At 34.0% G+C, this 13,344-nt stretch overlaps 1 pseudogene; it reads left to right on the forward strand.

Moving 5' to 3' along the window:
- The first annotated feature begins 5,465 nt into the window (after positions 1–5,465).
- On the forward strand, positions 5,466–13,344 carry LOC124895492 (annotated as a pseudogene).

A 13,344-nucleotide genomic window follows, 5' to 3' on the forward strand; every position in this document is an offset into this window, starting at 1 on the left:
CATGGTTCATGTCTGCATATTTACCGTCATATGTCAAAATAATCGAAAGATCTTATCCAAATTCTGATGGCACAATTACTCAAGCACTCTATCCTCCTCAATCTTCCTTTATATTGCCCAATAATATTGGCATGACTTTTTCTGCTTTTCAAAAGTTTGTCAGTAAAGATGTGGGAAGAATTACTGTTTCTTAAATAAATAACCTTATCGCCCAAAATAATTATTTGAGTCTTTATGTTAAGGTTTTAGGAGAACACATTTCCTCTCTTGATAAAAAAAAACTTGACGAATTAATTGAGTTAGTTAACAAACTTAGCACGCAGATGAATTCCTCTAACATTCCTTCTACTTCCAAAATCACTGATGAAGAAGAATATATTTTATCAAAACCTTGTATTCAAAGACCTCCTGAAATAGAAAGATTTGAAAAAGTTTCTCAATTAGACCAATTAGAGAAACTCTTAGATAAAAAATTCTCTCGTTTAAACATTCAACCTCTTAATATTTCAGATGATTTTGTACAAAATCTTGAGTCTAATTTTGCTGATAATATTGAGTCTACTCAAAATACTGGAGATGTAATCTCTTCCGAGCTAAATAACCGAAAAGGTATGACTAAGAAACAACCGGGAAATAATATGCTGATATTCCCCGTATGTCTACTGCATATTATCCACGCCCAACTCCTCAAGATGTTCTTATAGAGGAAAGGGAATGGAATCAGACAAATACTTCTTATAGTGGAAAAGCCATTTATGAATGGAATATTGACGGATTATCTGACCGATAAATCTCTATTCTTATCCATCGTATGTCCATGTATGCTACTATTGCCACAGCCACTGCTTCGCCGAAAAATCGGGCCAATCGCACCGACCCAACAATTTGTAAATGATTGTTGCGGGATTTACCGGCCAACTTTGAGGCTGGTGGGATAATTTCTTGAACGATGATAAACGCGAGGCTATTTTTAATGCCACCAATGATAAACCCAGGAAAGATAATCTAGGCCGACCTCTTCGGGCAGGACGTTCAGATGCTGTCTATACCCTTATGCTTACAATTATTGAATATTTTGGAGGAAGATTTACTAATCAGTATGAAAACATTAGGACCCTTCTTAATGGTTTAAAATGTAAACACTTAGGCGAATTTAGATGGTAGAAAGATACCTTTCTTAGTAGGGTTATGGATTTACCCGAAAGCAAGGATGACCATTGGAAAGCTAAATTCATTGATGGCCTTCCACCTTTATTTGATGAAAGAGTTAGAAAATCTCTTAGAGGATCTTATGGAGAAGTCCAGTATTCAGAAAAAACTTATGGTCAGCTTATTGTAGCTTATACTCAAGAAGGCTTAGCCCTTTGCAACGAGTTGAAATTAGCTAGACAAATTAAGCTTGATAAACTCAGAGAAAAATCCCAATTAGGAGACTTTTGTGAGCAATTTGGTATGGATAAACCCTTCGTACGAAAACTCCAAAGATATTACGAAAAATAGATCCAAAAGAGAATTAGCCAAAATTAAATGCTATAAGTGTAACCAGTATGGCCATATAGCTCCAAACTGCAAATTACAAAAACTCAAGTCCTTAGGACTTTCTGAAGAAGTTCATGACCAAGTCTATAATTTATTATATACCTCTGATTCCGAATCTGATTCTACTTCTGAAGATGATTTTGAATTACCTAATTCTGATAATGAGCTCGATCAGGTTAATAAATGCAATGACTGTGATAATGATGTTTACATTTGTGATGAAATGATGTATAAACTTCAAGCACAATTCAAAGATCTTGATTTAAATGTTCAAACTCTTACTGCTGAAAATGTTCTCGAATTACTAAAAAAAGTTACTGATGAAAAACTGCGTGAAAAAATTCTTAATTTTGCTACTCAAAAAACTTCTGCTAATACTAGTATTTCTAAATATAACTCTTTTGATAATCATCACATGTCTTATTCCTTAGTCGAAATTAATCGACGTCTTGCGTTGAGTAAAACCCCAGGTAGAGATACTACCTTTAATGATTTAAAAATTGAAGTTGAACAATTGAAAAGGGAAATTGTTTCCTTAAAACAAAATCAGATGATCTCCGATCATAGAATTTCGAAAATTGAAGAAAAGATTATTGAAATCCCTGAAACTTCTTTTACTTCAAAAGGCAAAGATAAGGATTTGGAATACTCTGAAAATGATGAAATTGATGAGCTTAGTCCAACAAAAGATTTGAAAAGAGATTATTTCTTGGGGATGATGTAAATAGTTACAGCTCATAAATGGTATATAAATTGCACTATTTTGATAAATAAGGAATTTTCTGTCACTAATGTTGCTATGATTGATAGTGGTGCTGATGTTAGTTGTATTCAAGAAGGACTAATTCCAACCAGGTATTTTGAAAAAACTACTCACATAGTAAAATCTGCATCTGGTCATACTCTTGATATCAACTATAAATTACCAAATACTCATATATGTCGAGATAAAGTCTGCATTTCTCATTTCTTCTTTTTAGTAAAAAATCAGTTATATCCTCATATTATCTTAGGAACACCTTTTATAAATGTTATCTATCCTTATACACATATTGATGTAAGTGGTTTTAAGGCTACTTATAAGAATAAACAAATCTCTTATCCTTTTGTTACTCATCCTGTAACAAGAGATATAAATACCCTTATCAATATGAAACAAAAACAAATTAGTTTTCTACAATTGGAACTAATGAGTATTAATATTTTCGATTCTTTAAAATCAGTAAAAGTCCAAGAAAAAATAAAAATGATTTCTAATCAATTGATTCTTGATATTTGTGCGGATCATCCAAATGCTTTCTGGAACCGAAAGAAGCATATAGTTTCTCTTCCTTATGAAAATGACTTTAGTGAAGAAAAAATTCCTACAAAATCTCGACCCTGTCAAATGAATACAGAGTTAGTGGAATTCAATATTATCAGCAAAATTAGACTCAAGATTTTGTACAAAATCATCAGAAATATTAAGAGGTTGAATGTTTAAATGTGAGAATTTTTTATCTAAGAGTTTCTCTAATTGGTCTAATTGAGAAACTTTTTCAAATCCTTCTATTTCAGGAGGTCTTTGAATACAAGGTTTTGATAAAAATATATCCTTCTTCATCAGTGATTTTGGAAGTAGAAGGAATGTTAGAGGAATTCATCTGGGTGCTAAGTTTGTTAACTAACTCAATTAATTCGTCAAGTTTTTTATCAATAGAGGAAATGTGTTCTCCTAAAACCTTAACATAAAGACTCAAATAATTATTTTGGGCGATAAGGTTATTTATTTCAGAAACAGTAATTTTTCCCACATCTTCACTGACAAACTTTTGAAAAGCAGAAAAAGTCATGCCAGTATTATTGGGCAATATAAAGGAATAATATAATATAATATAATATAATATAATATAATATAATATAATATAATATAATATAATATAATATAATATAATATAATATAATATAATATAAAAAGAACATATTTGCGAGTCTATTTAAAATACATACTAATTCATTATTTTATGTATTTGCATAAATTGTAGATTGTATATGATGACATTTGTCGAGTGTCTTACTTATGGTGAAGGTGTTCCTTCGGTTGACTTCAAGTCCGACTTGCTCCACACAAGATATGGTTCAATTATGTGAGATTATGATTTGAGAAAATAAGAAGTTGGTGCAAAAAGCGACGAAGAAATACCAATGAGGCCTGTTAGGAAAATCAGGATAATAGAAGACACCAAAATCCTTGAAGTTTGATGTTTTTTTTCTGTATTTTGTATTTGGCAACATATAACTGTATGATGACAGTGATGTAGTTGAATAGTTGTTAAGCTTAATATCTTACTTTCAGGTTGCATGTGGAAAGTTATTTAGTACTTGACAATTATATTTTGACTATTGATGCTCAATCAATTTGAATTGAAGGTTTTTAATTTTAGTTTTACGTTTAATATTCGTTTCTAATAGTTGAATCTGTAATTACGCATGCATTAATAGGTGATTATACATTTTTATGTTCAGATCTTACATATATATTACTTACATATGTAACTGCAAATGTATTAGTTACCTGTAATGTAATTATACCTATTTTTGTGATTGTATATGTATTTTAAATGTGACTCATATGTTTATATATACATATGAGTCATATATGTATTTCTGTAAATACATATGCATATATATATGTATGTTTTGTACTATAAATATATATGCAGATCTGTATGTCTATTTATTCTGTATATTTTTTTAATATTATATGTGATATATATATTTGTCTTTCAAAAATAAAAAATAGAGATAGAAGAGTAAATTTTTTAAAAAAAATTAGAAAAAGATGAAAAGCGAAAAAGAAAAATCCGAAAAAAAGAAGTGAAGAAGGGAAAAAGAAGAAGAAGAAAGAGACATAGAAATTAGAAATAAAAGTATAAAAATAAAAATGAAAAAAAGAAATTTGAAAAAAAAAGAGAAGGAAACAAAAATAGGAAAAGGAAAAAAAAAGTGAGGAAAAAAAAAAGAAAACGAAAAAGAAAAAAACAAAAAAGGAAAAAAAAAAAGAGAAAAAGAAGAGAGAAAATAAAGTGAAAAGAAAAAAATAAATAAATAAAAAATAATAAAATAAAATGATAAAAAAAGAAGATGAAAAAAAATTAGAGATATAAGAGAGTGAAAGCGAGAAAAAAACAGTAATGATGATTTATTTTGAATTTTTGAATATCATAAGATAATAATCTTCATATTTGAGTTTGATTTGAAAAAGGAATCTATTAATTTAAATAAGAGTAATTTATGGAAGATGAATCTACTTTTTTAAATAAGAGTAATTTATGAAAAAAGAATTTACGGCTTTAAATACATGAGATAATTATTCCTTATTTAACTCAACTGATTTGAGTAAAAGAAGCGCGGTAAATCTTATTGTATATGTATTTTAGTAGTAACACCTTTATAAAATACAAAATACAAGTTGCTATACAAAATTGAAGTTGCTATTTCAGATAATTATGAAACAGTTGCTATGAAATTTCTAATTATGAGCTTAAATTTGTTACTTATGAAATTTACCCTTTTTGAAAGTTGCCCAAAAAAGAACAAGAAGCTGCTAAGCCCAATGACATTCTACAGGCCCAAAAGTACTAGGCCCAGTAAGATCTTCAATTCTCTCTTTACAGCCCAATAACAATTTATAGGCCCATAAATACTTAGGCACATCAATTCCCCAAGACAACTTTTAGTAAGCGTTTCGGCCACGAGAATTTTTTCATTTTTTTCTTAAAAATTATTTTAATTTAATGAAAAAAATAAAAATAATAGTATTTGATCATAAGAATTATTTTTCTCATAAAATTTTAAAAATCATTTTAATTTATATTTATATTCAAACAAAATGCCAACTTTGACTTCTAACTTTAACTCCTAAATATTATTATTTTCATGCCCAAACGCGGCGTGGTTTCCTCTTTAAAGACCCTAACAGACAAACTACTACTACTACTATTGTTAATGCTGACACACTTGTTTTTCTTTCTAATAGGAGTTGAAAGATAGCAACTAAAAAACCCCAACCCGCCCCACCAAAAAAAAAAATAATTCTACTCTGTCACTTCAAGGTTCATTTCTATCTTTTTCCTTTTTAATTAATTAATTCAAATGTGATTCAAGGTTCAGTTTTTATTTTTGTTGGATTCTTGAAATGATGCTTATTTTTTGATGCATTTTTGAATAATTGTTATTATAAAGGTGTGTTTGGCTGCTTATTTTTTTTGGATTCTTGAAATTGTGCTTATTTTTGGATGCAGTTTTGAATAATTGTTATTATAAAGTTGTGTTTTGCTGCCTATTTTCTTGAAAATTGAAGTGGAACTTTGACGTAACTGGTAAAGTTGCTAACATGTGATTAGGAGGTCACATGTTCGAACTGTAAAAATAGTTAGGTAGGGTAAGACTGCTTACAACAGAACCTTGTGGTCCGATCCTTCCTGTACATAGAGGGAGATTAGTGCACTGAGCTCCCCTTTTTTATCTTGGATTCTTGAAATTCTGCTTATTTTTTGCTGCATTTTGAATAATTGTTATTATAAAGTTATGTTTTGTTGCTTATTTTCTCGAAAATTAAAGGGGAGCTTTGACATAACTAGTAAAGTTGCTGACATGTGATTAGGAGGTCATAGGTTCGAGTTGTGGAAATATTTAGGTAAGATAAGGTTGCTTACAATAGACCCTTGCGGTCCGGTCCTTGCTACACATAGTCGGAGATTAATGCACCGAGTTGCCTTTTTTTTTTTTAGGTTTCTTGAAATTGTGCTTATTTTTTGTTGCATTTTGAATAAACATTAGCATAAATTTGTGTTTTGCTGCTTATCTTTTTCTGGTTATTGCTTTCTTGAAATTGAAGGGGAGGCTTGGCATAAGCATAACTTGTAAAGTTGCTTCCATGTGATTAGGATGTCACGGGCTCAAGCTGTGAAAATAGCCTCTTGCAGAAATGCAGGGTAAGGCTGCTTACTATATGCCCCTGTGATCTGGTTCTTCCTTGGGCCTCGCGCATAGTGGGAGCTTAGTGCACCAGGCTGACTTGTTTTATGCTTTCTGTTTTTTGGTTTCTTGAAGTTAGCTTATTTTTTTGTTGCATTTTGGATAAACATTAGCAAAAAGTTGTGTTTTATATTTAAAGTTTTCGTCTTTGAGGGGATTATGGTGAGTTTTGCTGTGACTAGGAGGTCACCGGTTTGAGATGTGGAAATAGCTTCTGGACGCATTGACCCACCCCCCTCTTCTCTTTTTCCCCGGTTTCTTGAAATTATGCTTATATTTTGCTGCATTGTGAATAAACATTAGCATAAAGTTGTGTATTGTGTTTAAAGTTTTAATCTTTGAGGGAATTATGGTATGTTTTGGATGAGACCACTTGTCTTTTCTATAATTCTAATGTGATTTAAGTTTCCGTTTTTATTGCTTTATTTTTTCGGGGTAGTGGTTTCTTGAAATTATGCTAAATTTTGGCTACATTTGCAATAAATATCAGCTTAAATTGTGTGTTATGTTTAAAGTTTTCATCTTTGAGCTTGAGGGCTCAACTGTATAACTGCTCTATCTTTTTCTAGGTATTGGTTTCTTGAAACTGAAGGGGAGCCTTGGAGTAACTGGTAAAGTTGCTGCCATGTGACTAAGAGGTCATGGGTTTAAGCCTTGGAAACAGCCTCTAGCAGAAATGCAAGGTAAGGCTGCGTACGATACACCCTTGTGGTGGGGCCCTTCCCCGGACACCGCGCATAGCGGTAGCTTTAGTGCACCGGGCTGCCCTTTTGGTTTCTTGAAACTATGATTAATTTTGGGTACATTTAGAATAAATGTTAGCATGAAAATGTGTATGCGTGCTCCCAAACGTGTTGCCTAGTTGTCAATGAAGTGGTTGAGAACCATGAGGTCTCATGTTCAAATCCCAGCGGAGGCGAAAAATACTCGGTGATTTCTTTCCATCTGTCTTAGCCTAGGTGGACAAAGTTACGTAAGTTACATGACATGATACCTATTGCTGGTGGGAGGTAGCAGGTGTCCGTGGTATTAGTCGAGGTGCACGCAAGTTGGCCCGGACACCACGACTATAAAAAAAGGCATGTGTGTGTGTTATTTTTTAAGTTCTCATCCTTGAGGGTTTAATTGTATAGTCTATGTTGCTCGGACTCTCCCAAAAATATTGCCATGCCCGTGTTTGATCCTCCAAGTATGCACTGGTTTTGGTTTGGAGGATCCAATATGCACCTGCTGGCATTTTTGAAGATTCCGAAGCATCTGTATAGTAGTTGCTTGGGGATGTAAGTCTATGTCATGGGCCTGTTTTTGATGAGACACTTGTTTTTTCTTTTTAATAAATCAAATGTGATTCAAGTTTTAGGTTTTGCTGCTTATCTTTTTAGTGGGTATTGGTTTCTTGAAATTAAGCTTTATTTTGGCCGCATTTCGAATAAACATTAGCTTAAAAGTGTGTGTTCTGCGTAAAGTTTTCATCTTTTGAGGGTTTATTTTTTGTATTTGTTGGGAGAATGTATGCCTAAGGTTATGGGTCTGTGATGAGACATTAGTCCTGAATACTGTTATTTACTATGCTTAAATAATTGGGGTCTAAAGTGATGATCCAATACTTAAGTGTACAGAATCCGGTGGTAATTTTTATCAATCACAAATCACTTGTTATTGCACTTTACTTCTTTTGCAAGATCAACTCGTAGATGTCAAAAATCAAATGATGAAAGCGGAAATGAAATTTGAGATTGAATTGCTGAAGTGGGGCTAAGACGAATAGATATGAATCTAAAAATGAGGTCTTTCCCTCTTGCCTTAGTCGGACTGGTATGGTGCTTACATGAGCTTTGGTCACCAGTGTAGTGGTTCGCATACAGTTGTTGCTGTGGAAGTAATTAATTTTCACTTGACTAGATAATTATTAGTTGTTTACCTAGAATGGAAAGAAGAAAAAAGAACATTGATTTGTAAGTGTGCGGTTGGTTTTACCAGTGATCTATATATGTATTGGTGGCTGAATGTCAGATACAGTTATTTTTTGACGACTGAGAAATCTGTCTGGGGCCGATCCTTAAGACTAACCGCAGGATTTGGAACTTGGGATAATGGGCTGCTCCCTCTGCCGTTCTCCACTTAATAGTATATTTAGGTCTATTTCATTTTTTTTTTAATTCGAAGGCAAGAAAGGGGTTGTAGTCGATTATGGAAGTATGGATAAGTGAAAAACAGGATATGGGTTCAAACGAGCTGATATTTCTTTAGTTTTGAGAAAGGGACTTAGCTGTGGGACATGCCGAAATTCTTAATGCTTTTCATTTTGAGGAAATAAGGCTAATGATTTGTTAAAAGGGAAGGTTGGATGGAAGAAATCATTTTGGATGACGGTGGACCTGAGAAGGAGGAGAGTGGCATTTGAGTTCCTCAAAAGTATGCTCACATCCAATATTTTAGAGAAACATCTCATTTGCTTTTGGACGTGATGAAAATTAAGGATTAGTGAGAACATTGGAGAGGAAGAAATAGCCACCAAGTAGCTCTAATTACTATATATTTTGTATTTCTCTATTGATGAGGATTTATAAATTTTTGTCAGAGAAGAAAAGTGGAATACTCTTTCATGTTGTTCGTCTCTTTCATTAGATTTCCTTGAAAACCTGCATACAATTGGTATATTTTTGAATGTTCATTTTTATTTGAAAACACTCCCAGGTTACCGCTGCTCTACAAAGTATTCTCTAGAAATGGCAGCAACTGCAGCTTCAAGCTTGCAAATAGTGATAGCTAGGCCATCCATGCTCTCGACGAAAAGAATTTCCAGTTTCTGCTCAACAAAGTTTGGTGGTGACACTAGAAGACTGTCCTGGAACAGGCTTGCTAGTAGTTGTCATGTTTCATCCATTCAACATTTTAGCCGCAATTTCACATCTACAACTCAAAAGTTACAGAAAGTTGTCACCAAGGCACAATCAGAAGCTGATGATAGCAAGCCTGCCTCTGTGTTGCCGATTGATTTGCGAGGTTAGGTTCTGAATTTTTAGTTTTCAAAAGCTTTTTTCTATGCACTTTAAGATCTGAGGAGTGAGTGGAAGAGGTGGTGAATGTTTTTTTGAAACTGGTAAATTTCCATATCTACACACACACACACACACATACAAATCAGGTCAGTACAAGGTTGTGCAGTGCACAACCATATTTACGAGTCCTACCAAATCTATGATCCGATGTCTATAATGAGTCTAAAACATCAATAATAGAGACAAGATAATTTGACCATATCTGATTACACCAAACACACAAAATCAAGACACAATTTAACTTGATCTGTTGCACGCTATTTTCTACATTTTCAAAACATCTCGAATTCCTCTCTTTCCAGATTGACCTCCAAACGCTAGCTGGAACTATCCTCCATCTGCTTCTATTCTTTGCCTGCAGTCCAACCAGTTCCCAGCTTGACAGGGCTTCTGTAATCTTCCCTGGCATACACCATGATATGCCTCGAAGGTTCAAAACAATTTCCGAAGCCGTCCTGTGATCTTGCAATGCAAGATCAAATTTTTGACTGTTTCTTCTTTCTCACCACGTAGGAAGCATCTGGGGCATAAGATTATTCCCCTTTTCTTGAGGTTCTCCTGAGTAAGAACTGCCTCCCTTGCCAAGAACCATACAAAACATGCCACTTTGTATGGGTTCCCACACTGATCTTCTTACTGGGGAAGAGACGGTGAATGTTGTCAGTAGATCTTCTTACTTTTCTTATTCCCCCTTTTAAACTTGGGATATCCCCTCATTATTACACGATTCAAGGAAAGGCAATACGTAATCTCTAGTAGAGAACCAAAGTTGGAAATATTTCTAGTGCATAATGTCCTTTTAGAATTTCTAGCTTCTTTGGGTTACGGTTAACTATATCACATGATGAACTACTTCTGTGTTTGCGAACCGAAAGTAGCTTTTAGATAGTAGAGAGGATTTGTTTCGTCTTGACTCACGTTAGAAACATTATCTGCCAAGGTGGAGCTTTTACAGCAAACACTGTGGTAGCATATTATTTGCTGCTGGAACTTGGGCGATGGATGGAATGTTTGAATTGACAGAGATTGTAATCTCATTTGTGGCATCATCTACTTTTATGCTATATTAATTTCTTTCATCTCTGCTTTTAATGTGTTCAAATTTGGAATCTCTGTCCGTGCAGCCTTCTGCCTTTTAAGAAAAATGCAAACGCTGTTTGCAGGTAAAAGGGCTTTTATAGCTGGTGTAGCTGATGATAATGGATATGGTTGAGCTATTGCCAAGTCCCTGGCTGCTGCAGCTGCTGAAACTATAGTTGGAACCTGGGTTCAAGTGAAATTTACAATTCGTTGTGGTATCTCAGCTTGAACTCTCTGTATATCTTCAATTGCATTTCTTACAGGCCTTTAAACTTTTGTTTCTTTTGTACCTCTGCAGAAAAAGCTTTATGACTAATCTCGCACTATATACATCTTCTCAGTTTGCCAGATGGCTCTTTGATGGAGATTACGAAAGTATACCCCCTCGATGCTGTTTTTGATAGTCTTGAGGATGTACCTGAAGATGTAATTCCAAAGCCTATGATTGCGTGAAATTATTTATTGTGTTCCAATTTCATTATCCTAAAACTGTTTTTAACTCACCTTGCAGATAAAAACAAATAAGTGTTATGCTGGTTCTTCTAAGTGGACAGTTTCAGTACGTAGTTCTCCCTGTTCGCACTTTTTTTTGCATGCTGAACAAACTGAGTAACTACCAGAAAATTTGTCTTCCTACTACTTTTTTCCTCATGTATACACCGAACTTGTACTAATAGTTGTGCTGCCTCTCCGACCTTCTGCAGCACAATGGTTATTGTTATACATGCATTAAGCAAATTACAGTTATCCACTTTTCTTTTCTCTGCAGCAGTTATTTTTTGTTTGTGTTTGCTATCATTTTAGGGCTATATCAGGACGTCTTCTTCTTCCTGATATTATGTCCAACCTCCGACGCTTGTGTCACTGTTGCATACTTTTCACACCTGATTTCTCTTATTTTCTTATAGGAAGTTGCGGAATCTGTGAAGGAGGATTTTGGCAGCATCGACATTCTTGTCCATTCACTTGCTAATGGGCCAGAGGTATCATCTTTTGAGATTGTGAAACAGCGCTTCTTCATTGGCGATCTTTCTCATGAAATAATTCAACCATTAGGTGACTAAATCTCTTCTGGAAACAACGAGGAGAGGGATACCTTGCAGCAATATCAGCATCAAGTTATTCCTACGTATCTTTGCTAAAGCATTTCCTTCCAATTATGAACCCAGGCATGTATTTAGTTTCCCGTTCCATTTATGTTTATCCTTTCGCTTCTTGCCCCTTGTTTACCGGTTTATACGATTATGTAAATTCCCAAAATATTTCCTTTGAAATCAATAATGGTCTTATAACAGGTGGTTCTTTGATTTCTCTGACCTATATTGCATCTGAGAGGATCATTCCAGGGTACACGTTACTCTTTCCTTTTTCTTGTTTGTTGTTTTTAAATTTTAAATCTGTCCCTTTGATAACAGCCAAACGATTTTCTCCCCTTGAATCTCTAATATCCTCACTAATTTTGCTGCATCTAGTCATTGAAAGAGATCATTCTAATGATGTAGGTTCTTGCTTTTGAGGCTGGAAGAAAACAGAAAGTTAGGGTGAACACAATAGCTGCCGGTATGTTGTCCATTCATTATCTCTTGGATTATCCTCATTTACTGCCGTTAACTATAAATTCTATCAAGGTATTTTATTTTGCATGGATGATTGGATATTTGATGGTTATTTTCCTTCTGTATAATGTCCATTCGCTATCGTCTTGTACACTATCTTCCTGTCAATAATTGTTTATCTAGTCAAAGCGAGCGTTTTCTCTTTGATGTTTGTCACCACTGTGTGGTCTTTAATACAATTTAAACTTGATAGTGTTTAATACATTTCCCTCGAGTTGTGTAGATTCTAGTTTCTACACAAAAACATCTTAACCAAATTGCTTTCTCTATTTCAATTTAAGTGTCTTAAACTAAAGATGTGTGTAAGGTACCAAGATGTCGTTTGAATCTTGTTGTCTTAAACATGACATGTAGAATATTGGAATTGGAGAGTTACCAAATATAGAAAGAGGCATTGTTTTAAGGACATACTAAAAAGGGAAGTAATTCACTTATATTGAAACGGAGGGATTATACAATTACATGGAAGCCCACCAAGAAGCGGAGGAACCGCTAGTCCATTATATAATTCCAACTCATTTTTTCATGTTCATACAATATCTTTATTGACAAGAGAAACATATCGCTATCCAGGCCCTTTACGAAGTCGAGCTGCAAAAGCAATTGGTTTCATAGATATGATGATTGACTACTCCCTAGCCAATGCACCTCTCCAGAAAGAATTATCAGCAGGTAAATTATCCACTCAAGTTATTTCTCACTAAAAATGTTTTATTTACGCTCTCTCCCTCGTCTTAATTTGCTGTTGTTACTTTACCTTGAAACTTGTTGTAGATGAAGTAGGGAATACAGCTGCATTCCTAGCATCGCCTCTCGCTTCAGCAATTACTGGTGCAGTTATTTACGTTGACAACTGTTTGAATGCAATGGGCGTTGGAGTCGACAGTCCTATATTTAAAGACCTCAACATTCCCAAGAACACGGAATAAAAGATATCGTGTGTTAGATGAGTTTGTATTTTTGCTTTTTTGAACATTGTTTATGGTCAGAGCCAAGAGTGGCTCGGCCAGCGGCCTTTGTGAAATCAT

Source organism: Capsicum annuum, unplaced genomic scaffold (assembly GCF_002878395.1).
Source record: "Capsicum annuum cultivar UCD-10X-F1 unplaced genomic scaffold, UCD10Xv1.1 ctg82557, whole genome shotgun sequence".
NCBI lineage: Eukaryota > Viridiplantae > Streptophyta > Magnoliopsida > Solanales > Solanaceae > Capsicum > Capsicum annuum.